Raw genomic sequence first — 12,546 nt, 5'->3', positions numbered from 1 at the left:
CCAGTCAAGGCCTGAGAGATGAGACCGTGTCCTCTGTGCCATGTGGAGCTGATCTTGCAGGTTTCCAAAGATGGAATATTGAGTTCTCTCTACTGCCTGCAGGATACAAAGTTTTTGAATTGCCAGGCTTCTGATGGTGGGGCTGATGTTATGTGCCATGTCTTCAAGGGCTGGAAGAGAGGAACAGAGCTGTTAGTGTTCTGGAACACATATAGTCATGGAATGATTATATGCAGGTGCTTTATTGAAGAGCTCTGGATGTCAGGGGTACACATACCCAAAGCTGACCCATCTTGGTTTTGAGCTGAACATGTTTTATACTCTATCCTTATATAACTTACATATTAATTATTAAACTTCCATTGTTCTATTGCATGCATTGTTTTTACCCAGGCATGGATTTTTCGTGATTCTCCCCAGCCTCCTAACATTGTTCCTCATGTTCTTTAAACAATAATTATATCTAATCACATCTAACAATTGTATCATTTATCATCTACTGATTACACAGGTGCAGTTTCACCTGATCTTTAGCAAGTACAAGGCCTAACATTTCCCAGGGCCTACTTTTCCCTGGGCTTTCCAAACCTAACTTTCTTTCTAAGTCCCCGAATTTTCTAAGATTTTAAGACCTTTTACTATCATTCCCCCCTTTGAAAGCATTTTCACTTCACCATAAGTGCAAATGTTTTTACTTGATACAGTCCTTTGTTTCTGAGTTTATACTTGATGTTCTTCGAATCCTTGATTGATGTAAGCACTGTTCTGGATGTTGTCACAAACTAGAGAACCAGAAGATGGTGGGGGTAGATCTCGTGTCAGTGCCTTTATTATTTTCTGGTTCCAGGACATTTTCTTCTGTATTTCTCCCTTGAAGATGCTGTCAACTAACCAAATTGCTAAGAATACAATTAGTAAGATGATCACATTGTCAATGATAGATTTAATCCATGAACTCACATTCCACCCTAACCCTTTGAAGATTTTGCCTGACCAACTTGTAGACAAATCCTTTTGCTCTTCCTGTGCTTCATGCTCTATTTGTTGCAACTGATAGATGTCATATTCTACATCTGCAGTCACATTTGGGATGTGGACACAACAATGATCAATCTGTCCCTTTAGAAAAACTCACACACTCCATGCTCTTTCAGGAGTAGTAAATTGTAATTGTACCTTTAGTTCTTTAAATCTTTCTCAGGTCACTCTTGCTAATTTATCTACCTGACCTGTTTCTTTATTCTGATAGTTTGCTATAGGACCAAGCAAAGACTCCAGGGCCCACCTAAATTTCACTTCACTAGAGGGTTCTTGCCAAGTGTTATCTTGATTCTATTCCTATCCTAATCTTCCCTAGCTATGCCTGTGTCTAGCCACTGAGTTGATTTTGCCATTGTTAGCATCCGTACCGAGATTAATTTTTGTTTTAGCAATTTCACCAATGCCTCTGCACCCCAATGACATTTGTTTTGTTTAATTTGTAGAACTTCTCTCATTATCAGTGGGGTTAACACTATTTGTCTTTGTGCAGTTACATACCACTCTTCTGAATCCTTTTGTGCATTTAGCAAATGTCCCAATTTCTCATCTTCTATTGAATATTTCAGTTTTGGAGGCAAATTAAATTGAGATGCATTAGTTTTTAAAGGTATCAATGCCATTGTTGTTTGCACTTCTTGAGCAATCTGTCGAGATGTCCAATCTGCTTTTCAATTTTCCTCACAAATTTTGGAGTTTCTTGATTGGTGTGCTTTGCAGTGTATAATTGCTACTTCTTCAGGTTTTTGTATTGCTTTTATCAATTGCAAAATTGCATCTTGATGTTTAATGTGTGCCTTGAGAAGACAGCAGTCTTCCTTCTTTCCACAGTGCCCCATGTACATGCACCACTCCAAAAGCATACTTTGAGCCAGTCCATATGTTTACCCTTTTCCCTTCACTTAATTCTAGTGTTCTGGTTAAGGCAACCAGTTCTGCCGTCTGGGCAGATGGATTTGGTGATAATGCTTTTGCCTCCACTATTGTACTGACTGTTGTTACCACATATCCAGCGTATCTGGTCCCGTTCTCCATGAAGCTGCTTCCATCTGTGAATAGCTCTCACTCTGGTTGCTCCAGTGGGATGTCTTTCAGGTCTTCTCTTGCCGAATAGGTGTACTCTATTACCTCTACACAGTTGTGCTCTAATGAGCCTTCTTCAGTTGTGGTACCTAGGAACAAAGCTGGATTGAAGAGGTTAGTTGTCTTTAGTGTGACATCATCCTGCCCAGTCAGGATTACCTGGAATTTCCTCATCCTGCTTGGAGATAGCGTATGGAGAATACGTATTCTGTCTCTGACTCGTGAGGGAGACGCCCGTACTCCCCCCCCTTTTTTTTTTTCTTTTTTTTTTTTTCCTTTTTTCTATTTTTAGTGGTTATGTGCGGATCAAGATTTTTATCATTGATATAATTATATTCTGTTTTAATTAGAGGTTTCAAACTAGGACAGCAGTGTTCCCCACAATTTTATCCAAGTTAGCTCTTCTTGAGGGTAAATTTGAGAGGGGTTTCCCTCTCTTGTTTCTTTTAGCAAGTCAGCATTTTTTGAATTTTATTATGGAGGGCTGCTCGCAACAGATTGATCTTAATTCTTTCTTCATCCAATTGTTTTTGCAAAGTTTTAACTTGGTTTTGGAGGGAGTCTGTTGATGTTTTTTCCTCACTTCTTTACTTACAGCGAGTTTCTATAGCTGCTGTAAGACAAGCTCCCAAAACTGAGCAGTGTACAGTTTTATTTTTGCCCCGTTTAAATTTTGTTTCATGTTGTAAAGAGCATACTCTGTCAATCACATTTTCCAGATTAAACCAATTATTAAGCACCAACTTTTCCCTCCTGGAGAAGGTCTGACATTGTGTTTTGCTAACAGAGCATAACATGCATAAAATGCAGCTTTAACTTCTGCACTGCCGTTTTCAGTCATTTTACAAAGGGAAAAACCACTACAGGGAGGTATAAACTTTAATTATACACACACACACAGAGCTTTTTGCTTCCCTGTATGGGTGAAAAGACCAAATCTGCTTGGGAGGCACTCCTTCAGTTTAAAATTCTGGTTGTCTTTCTGCTACACCAAGCAGTCAAAATTCATACACACAACAACAACAAAAACATTCCCGCCCTTTTGCACTAAGAGATCTTTTGTGAAATTCTGCAGACAGAGCCCTCAAGTGAGTGTGGGGTGCTTTTCACCTCGGTGTGTGCAGTTTGTGGGAAATTCGAGTCGCCCCCCCTTGCTTTCTAGACACCGCTCACTCTTTTGGGAGTGTCGGGCTGGGTGCGGCTGGAGCGAGACGTCCTTCCCCTAATACAGACTGCACAACAAACCTGCAGCCCCTCCTGTCTGTCAGAAATCCTGTCCGTGACTCCAGTTTAAATGTCAGGATTCAATAACGCCAGTGGGACTCGTGAGAGGTTTGTTTGATCTCAGAGTGCAAAAAGGACACAAAGGGATTTCAGTTTAAATCACAACAGCAATAATGTACCTTTATTTTAGTAAAAACAACAAGGGTTATGTGATAGAGGAGAGAGAGAGAGAGAGAGAGAGATAAAGAAAACAAAGTAAAGAGAGAGAGAAGAGGGGGGTTATAGCTACCAACAGATGAGACGGGGTTGCTGGGGTCTTTTTCTGTGGGAGATCTCGCATAAATTAACTTAGTCTTATGTAATTCTTCCCCCAAAGTTACCTTGTTTCCAATGTGCTAATAAGCACCCCAAAGGAGAAGTACCCAGTATGGGAGCATTGCAGCCCAGAACCCTGCTCCATGTCACAACTACAATACACCAAATGCCGAACCTGCGACGCTTTCGCACTCGTCTGACAGACGGCGCCTGGGCAATACCAACAGGAATTCCTTTAGCCCAACCACGCGCAGCTTTCGCTGTGTCTAACTGGCAGGCACCCAAACCAAAGTAAAGCACCTTACCTTTCTCTCCCGGGGACGTTGTGAGCAGCGGAGACGGTCGCAGCCGGATGGGCTCCCCGAGAATCCCTCGGTGCCGGCTGGAGCGTGATCGGGTCGTGAGCGAGCTCAGCAGCACTCACAGGGTCCCATCTGGGGTGCCAAAATATTAGAGCTCAGGAACACACATAATCACAGAATGATTATATGGAGGTGCTTTATTGAAGAGCTCTGGGTGTCAGGGGTACACAGACCCAAACCTGACCCGACTTGGTTTTGAGTTGAACATGTTTTTACACTCCATCCTTATATAACTTACATATTAATTATTAAACTTATATTGTTCTATTGTACTCATTGTTTTTATCCAAGCATGGATTTCTCGTGATCTCCCCCAGCTTCCTAACATTGTTCCTCATGTTCTTTAAACAATAATTATATCTAATCATATCTAACAATCGTATCATTTATCATATACTGATTACACAGGTGCAGTGTGACCTGATCTTTAGTGAGCACAAGGTCTAACATTTCCCAGGGCCTACTTTTCCCAGGGCTTGGCAAACTTAACTTTCTTGCTAAGTCTCCAAATTTTCTAAGATTTTAGAACCTTTTACTATCACCCCCATCGTGTCCATCTCGCTGGTGCCCTGGAGCTCCCAGCCCGGCCCCGGCCGCCTGCTCTGCTCCCTGATGGATTTCTCCCCTGCCCACATCCAGCTGAGCTGCTCCCAGGGCCAGCAGCAGCTCTCGGGCCACGTGCTGGCCACTGCCGTGCTCCCCAGCGGGGACTGGAGCCAGCAGCTCCTGGTGCTGCTGGAAACCGCCCCCGGCAATGCGGGCTCAGCTCCAGCTGCCAGGTGGAGCACGTCAGCCTGGAGCACCCCCTGAGCCGGCACTGGGGCACGGCCCGGCCCCCACAGCGCCGGGGGCAGCGGGGGAGGCACTGGGGGGGCCCAGAGGGGGCTGTGGGATCCTGAGAGGAACAGGAGGGGCTCTGGTGGGTCCTGGGGAGGCTGGGAAGAGACTGGCAGTGATTTACCAAAATAGCGATATTGATCCAGTATCAACATCAATCTGTTAATGGACAAAAAACCTCTCCAACAGTTTAAAGTTACAAAGTGGATGTTTAATCACAGCACTGGGTGAGTGTGGGAGTCATCCCTTTAATACTCACTGCAAGTTGACAGAAGATTCCAGTGTCTATTTATTTACAAAAGTCTTAAATATCCAAAATACTAATACATATTAATACTAATACATATTCATAATGCTAACACCTCCCATGCTCCACTTCGGATTAAAATTCATGTTAATGATTTTAAAATGTCATTATGCCTGCATGGTGGGCTCTGTAATTTGAGGAGGGGGTTGTTTTGGTGAGGAGGGGTCATCAAGAGATGAAGGAAAACCGCTCTTCCTCACTCCCACCTTTCCACCTTTACAATGGTTGACATTACAAATGACATTTGGTACAATTCAAATTTCCTCCCTTGTGACTTTTAAATGGGTTTCCAGATGTAAGGTCTGTGATCTTCCTGAACCTGTTTATCAGTTTCTCTTTTCTCATTATATGCACAGCTGAACAAACATACAATGACAAGAAATTTTTTACCTCAGTCCAAGATTCATTATCTCAAATCCTGCTTCTCACTTAATCATTAACTCTAGTTCCAGCAAAACCTGTCTCTAGCTAAGATCTCTACTTTTTCTCTAATTCATCATTTTTCAAAATTAGTGAGTCCAAAGAAAGTTTCAGAGGGTCCTGGGTGGAGCTTGAGGTGTCTGTGAAAGGTTTTGGGGGTCCTGACCTCTGTATACCCCCCAGGGATGCTGTCGAATGCTGCCCACAGCAAGATGCTGACAGGGATTGGAGTCTCCGTGTTGGGCTTCGTCTTCCTGGTGCTGGGGCTCAGCTTCTGCCTGTGCAGGAAGGTGAGGGGGGGTCCTGGGAGTCGTGTCCTCCCCCCCCATAGAGCGTGTGTGCTCCCCTTGGGCCCCCCAAGCCCGGTGTCACCCCCTTTTCTCTGCCCACACAGCTCCTGACACAAAATGTTCTGAAGGACTGAAAATCAACAATTCCCATTGTCATTCTGTATCCTGTTGGATTTTCATTCCCCTGCTTTCATCCAGGTGTCCACAGGGAGCCAGGAAGATGTGGAGCCTCCCAGCCAGGTGTCTTCCCAACACGGATCACCAGGAGCACGGATCACCAGGGCTCTGCCCAACGGGGGTCACTGGGGATCATCCAACGCCGATCCTCCCATGGGGGATGGAGCTGGAGCAGCACACGAAGCTCTTCCCGCACTCGGGGCACTCGCAGGGCTTCTCTTAGTGGTGCCTCCGTTGGTGTTTGGTCAAGTGAGAGCTCTGTGAGAAGTTCTTCCCACACTGGGGACACTCGTAGGGCCTCTCCCCACTGTGGATGCGCCGGTGGACGGTGAGGTGGCCGTTGCGGTTGAAGCCCTTCCCGCAGTCGGGGCAGCGGAAGGGCCTCTCCTCTGTGTGAATCCGCTCATGTTGGAGGACATTGGAGCTGGTCTGAAACCTCTTCCCACACTCGGGACACTCGTAGGGCCTCTCCCCAGTGTGGATGCGCTGGTGTGTTCTCAGGTCAGAGCTCCACCCAAAGCTCTTCCCACATTCCAAGCAGGTGTAGGGCCGTTCCCCAGTGTGGATCACCTGGTGTGTCAGCAGGTGAGAGATCTCTCTGAAGCTCTTCCCACATTTCCCACACTTGTAGGGCTTTTCCTCAGTGTGGATCACCTGGTGCCGGAGCAGCTCAGAGCTCCACCTGAAGCCCTTCCCACATTCCAAGCACTTGTGGGGCTTCTCCCCTTGCTCTGAGCTCCAGCTGGATCTCTGGCCGTGTTCCTGGCACAGGGAGGGTCTTTTCTCCTCGCAGCTCTGTGAATTGGGTTTGCAGCCCCTCCTTGTGCGGCATCTCCGTGGCTTTTCCTCCTCCTCCTCCATCTGGACACAGTTTGGGAACGTAAAATCCTGGCTGGGGAGAAAAAAACAACAGGAGAGCTCCTTGGGCTGGGGGTTCCTCCTTGCCAAAGTTCATCTCAGAAAATCACTGGGCATCTTGTATCTGGAAGAATCTCCAGAACACCAAGATTCAGCCTAAACACCCTCCAAACATCAAAACAGATCAAAAACTAATCAAACAAGATTCAGTCAAAATCCCCTCCAAAATAGAAATGTTCAGCCCTCACAAGAAACCAAAGTACCAACATTCAGCCCAATAAAGCTCAGAAACTCCAAGATTCAGCCCCGTGAAAATCGTGCATCTCCCTGCCCGGGCACTCGCTGCATGGGGGGGTGAGGGGGGCAATGAGGCCGGGCCGGAGCAGGGGGTGCCTGAGAGAGGCCCCGAGCCCGGGGGAAGCCCCTGCAGAGCCATGGAAGTGGCTCCTGGCCGGACTCGGGGATCCCCCTGGCGATCCCCGCTGGAGCAGCCTGGTCCTGAGGGACTCTGGCCCCTGGCAGGGACGCCAGGCTGCAGCAGGACAAGGATTCCTGTCCCTCAGGGGGAGGCACTGACATGACCTGACTGTGACCCCCATCCCTGTGCCTCTGGGCGGGGAGGGGGACGGAGAGGGGCACAAAGTTAAGCCCGGGAAGGAGGGAGAGCTGGGGGGAAGATGGATTTCCGTAGGAATTACCTAATTTCTCATTTTCTTGTTCTGACACGTTGGACAATAAATTCAATTAATTTCCCCAAGTCAGGTGTGCTGTGCCCGTGACCAAGGACTGAACCGTCCCCACCCTCATCCAGACCCCCGAGCCTTTCCTTGTGTGTTCTGCTCCTAGCCCAGGGCAGGAAGGAGAGTCACAGAGTTTTGGCCTCGCTCCGGCATAACCCTGCTCCATCCCGGACTCACCCCCAGCTCGCAGCGCCCTCAGCTCCCGGGCACCCCGAGCTCCCGGCGCTTCAGCGCAGCGGCGCTTCCTTGGCCTCCTGCCCGGGCCGGGCCCAGCGCCGGGGCCGCTCCTCAGCCCAGGCTAACGAGAAATGGCGGAGCTCAGCCCAAGGCAGGCGAGGCCGTGCCGTGTGCAGAGCCCGCCGCTGGCTGCGATTGGCTGCTTCTGCCGTCACTCGTGGCTCTGGCGCGCGCTGATTGGGCAGAGCGGGGACAAGCCCGGCCCCGCTGGCGCCCCCAGGGCGGCCGTGGCTTGGGAGAGCCGCCATTGCCGGAGCGTCTGTGCGGGCCCGGCAGCGGCGGCAGCAGCGGCCGGAGCCCGGTGAGGCGGCGGCGGAGCTCGGAGGCGGCCCCGGCCATCGCAGGTGGGAGCCGCGCTCGGTTCTGCGGGGGCTCGGGGCTCGCTGCGGGCCCGGGAGGGGGCGGCAGGGGGCTGTGGCGGGTGGCTTGTGCCGTGGCCGGCCCGTGTTGGCCCTGGGCTGAGGGCGCTGCGGGAGCGGCTGCCCGCGGTCTCCTTGCCGCTGGGGCCTCGGCAGGAGGCGGTGGCGGAGCAGCGCTGGCTCGTCCCGCTTCGTGTCGGGAGGCCGGAGGTGGCTGCGCTGTGCCCGGGGCTGGGCGGGAAAATTCCCGGCGCCAGAGGTTTGTGTGGCCCAAGGAGCCAGAGGAGTGGTGTGCGAGTGACTTTATTGCTGCCCAAAGGGAGAGGCCATGGGCCATTTGCCGTGCGCTCTCTCCACTTGTTGGAGGACGCGGCCTCGTTTTTGTCCTGATTTTCCCGGCCGCATGTCCCTGTCCCTTTGCCCAGCACTGGCGGAGGTGCTTGGAAGGTTAAGCCTTCCCGATCCGCCTGCTGCATGTCCTTTTTGTATAACATCCTGTGAAAAACGAGGTTCACATAATTTTTATAGAATTTAAAAGTTTAATAAAAAAACGATTAGGAGGAAAAAATAAAGTAAAGTATACAGATACGGCCGGGTGTCTCTGCATTCAGCCAAGACTGCACCCCTTACTAACAAAGGATTGTCCCTTAAAAACAGAATCCTACTACATATCCATAAATTCTCATACATATTCATACATTCTTTTTAGGATCTTTGGTGTTCTTCTGTTTAGTTTTCTCTTGCCCCCTTCTCAATAGATCAATCTTCTTGGCACCATCGAGATTTACATTCCCTGATACCAGAAATGCAATAAATTCCTCCCCCCAGAGTTCTGGTCACTGCTGTCTTCATCTGGATAAGATAGTTTATAAAAGAAAAAAAGATCTCCAGCTATCTTTTTCAGTCTTTGGGTTACACAAACAAAAGTAGTTTTTGTTTTAATGCTATGTCATAGCTTAACATACATGTATTATACCACTATTTCTAAGTTTCATTAATAACAGAAATAAAGAAGACTGTATTATTACAGCGAAATTTTTTAATCTTATACGTATAATATTCATTATAATACTTGTGAAAAGCCAATAATATGATACGCATTTATAACAATATCCCCCTTTTTTCTTTTCATGAATCATTTGGCTTGAGCAATATTTCTTGTCCTCTAGCCTTCATTATTCGCTCGTTTTTTTTCCAAATTAATCTTGCTTCTTCAAGAGTATCTTCTATGTTGTTCTGTTTCTTTAACACCATAATTTTTTGTGCCACTCTAGATGTAGTCAATTTTGGATCTATAGGCATTGTTATCACTTGCATACTCTGAACTACTCTGGTGATTAGCTGAATAAAGCAGGGGATTAAACAAGGAAGAAATATCAAGCCAGTTGTAGCACACAAAAGGAAGAAGCCTGACTTTTTCCACCATTCTATTTCCAATAGATTATCCCACCAACTGCTTTTTAGTATTGGGTCCCATTTTTGAACTGGTACATGTGCTGTTTTTCTGATATCATTGACTATATCTAGAATGGCATCCCCATTGTCATCTATTTTTAAACAACAATCTGATGTATTAAATTTCTCACAAACACCTCCTTCTTCAGCTAACAAATAGTCTAAAGCCAACCTATTCTGATATATTGCAGCTCTGGCTTGACGTTGCTGAGTGGATATTAATTCTATTACCCGAGCAGTTTTATTTGTTATTACTTCTACAACTGCCTGGAGTCTTATGATGCGATTTAGTATAAATTGGGGTTCGGTATCCCCAACTCCCATCTTGTGCCCAGGTGGCTGGCCCATAGGTTTCCAATATGTGCTCAGGGGGCCATTTCTCATCTCCCCATTTTTGAAATCCTCCAATCTCCTCCCTTTTGCTTCTTTTTACGTCCTCATATACTGGCACTCCTAGTTTGTCTCCATTTGGTCCTGGCAGAAGAAAAAATCTTTGCTGTATAATTCCCAAAGTACAACTCCCTTTCCATCGTGGGGGGAGTTTTGGGTATGCTCTTTTTCCACATATCCAAAATAAGCCATCTGGTGCTTTCCAAAAATCAATTTTCTGTTGATTTAAGTTGTCCCAGAGTTTGGAGATTTCAGGTATACTAAAGTAAGGATTCTTGCCTTTATTCTTACATTGAAACAGTTTAGTTTCATTATTATATTTGCAATCCCCTTCCTTTATTTTTTTGGGAGCCCAGTACCAAGTTGGTTCATCTGGGATCCACCATGTGGAAGTTCCATTACTAACTTTATATCTCTTACAGGGAGTATTTCCTACTTCATTAAGGAAATTCCTCCCCGTGCGCCAGAGACATTCTTCTCCTATCACTGTTGAGCTTAAAATCCACCCTTCAGGACGGTTTTCTCCCTTTGTAATTGTCTGGTTCCATTTTAGGAGTTCATTTGGACCTAAGCTGCTGCCTTTCCGTGGCCATTCTTCTGATGTCAAAGCCCCTCCACATACCCAACAGTTAGTGATGTTAAGTTCCTTACTGATTCTCTCTCCCAACTCCACAAACTGTTTTTTTCCCAGTCTTGAGATATCTATTTCTTTTTCTAATTGTTGTTCCAGTTTTGTATACAAATCTTGAAGTGAAACTGACACAGGATTAGATTGCTGTGCTGGTTTTGCCTTTTTGCTTATCAGTTGTTCCTTTTCTATATCTTGGGTTTTGCTCTCAATAACATATGTAAAACAAATCCATCTCTCCCCTTTTGGACATTCACTTCCTAACCTATTACCACTTGCTCCCAAATTTTCTGTAACCCAATATTTTTTCCCATTATGCATACAGTTACCTAGTTTGGATGGGTTATAACAGTGACTGTTGATACGGGTATGAGTGACAAAAAAGGAACCTCGATGTCTTTGCATATACAGCTTTTGGTAGCATTTATGGCTCGTGTTTGCTGGTATTCCAAAAGAGAAAAGACAAAAAATGAGTGCAAAAAAAGGAGTAACAGAGGTCTGGTTTGGCTTGTATTCCCACCTCCCATGCCTATGGGGTTGCTACCCATAGCAGGTGTATTGTATCTTCTTGGTGGCGACTACAGCGGCCAAGCCGGTCTTGCCCTCTATTTCCTTATCAACTCCTTTTTGTCAGTTTCCAGGCAAATAGCTTTTGGCACTTCCTCTTTTTTAATTTCTCAGTAAATCCTTTTTGACACCTTTTAACAGTAGTTTCTCACCGTTTCTTAGGTATTTCCCACTCAACAGGCACTAGTAATCTCCCATCTGTAAAGCGAAAGTTATCATTTAAGTTATTCTTAATAGATTTGGTACACAGCACTTTCTGCAATGAGAGGCTTAACTTTGTGAACTACAATACTTATTTTTCTCTAATTTAAGTACTTATATTTAATCCAGCTAGCATGTCTCATACTGGGATGATTTAGACAAGGTATATGATGTGGCACTGATGGAAGTTGTGATTTTCTCCCCTCCTTTATACACATCACAGGCAAAAGCAAAAATAGATGAGGATTTCCCGACCAAAACAGCCCCAGTCCTCCTGTTTGGGGTGGGAATTTCCCCCCCCCCCCCCAAGGTGGATATCGAAGGTGTCCCAGAACTTGTCCAGGCAGGACTTGAAATTACTGATACAGGCTTGCTCTTACTTCCCAGTTAGGCGTAATTCTTAGCTCATCCCTTGGATCATTTGGATTGTTTCAGTTCACTACCGCCGGTCTCTGTTCAAGAGTCCATTTGGTATCACTCGGTTTCGGTGTTATAGTCCGATCTTATTGGTGTGAATCCAACTTTACTCTTTGGTCCAGATTGCAGCTTCGCTGCCTTAGTTATCAGTAGTACCTGAAAGGGATTTCTTAGCAACACAGGGAAAGTGAAAACATCACATCAAACAAAATTTAACAGTAAACATAGGAGCTAATCTCTTTCTGTGAGTTCAAATTAGTTAAACAAGAAAGGCTAGGTTAGTTTTGACTTCAAATCCTTTTAGCTCTTTTTTTAAAATCTCTGACTTCTGAGGAAGTCAAAGGGGCATTTACAAATCCCGTATTTCCCCCTCCCATTGGGACTTCTCGTAATGGGAATAAACTAGTAGCCTTTCTGTATTGTTTTGGGGAGGAGTCAGGGGAAACCTTCTTTTGAACTAAGCTTCTTGTATTTTGGTATGGTACCTCTCCGTTACGGGAGAAATTCTTTAGGACCTCTGCGTCCGTGGCAGAGGTTGATGGGATGGTGAAGGCAGGGATCCGTCCCGCCGCTGAGTCCTCCAAGGGGGGCCGTAGGCAGGAACTGGTACCGGAACCACCGAGAGAGCGGAGTCTCTCGGC

The 12,546-nt window shown here is 46.3% G+C and overlaps 1 pseudogene; it reads left to right on the top strand.

Annotated features, from left to right (window-relative positions):
* LOC131588515 (zinc finger protein 850-like) overlaps positions 1–12,546 on the top strand; it is a 136,987-nt pseudogene that overhangs the window by 27,911 nt on the left and 96,530 nt on the right.

This window comes from Poecile atricapillus, chromosome 26 (genome assembly GCF_030490865.1).
Source record: "Poecile atricapillus isolate bPoeAtr1 chromosome 26, bPoeAtr1.hap1, whole genome shotgun sequence".
Lineage (NCBI taxonomy): Eukaryota > Metazoa > Chordata > Aves > Passeriformes > Paridae > Poecile > Poecile atricapillus.
The sequence above is the reverse complement of the archived record's forward strand: the minus strand, read 5'-3'. Positions and strand labels throughout refer to the sequence as shown.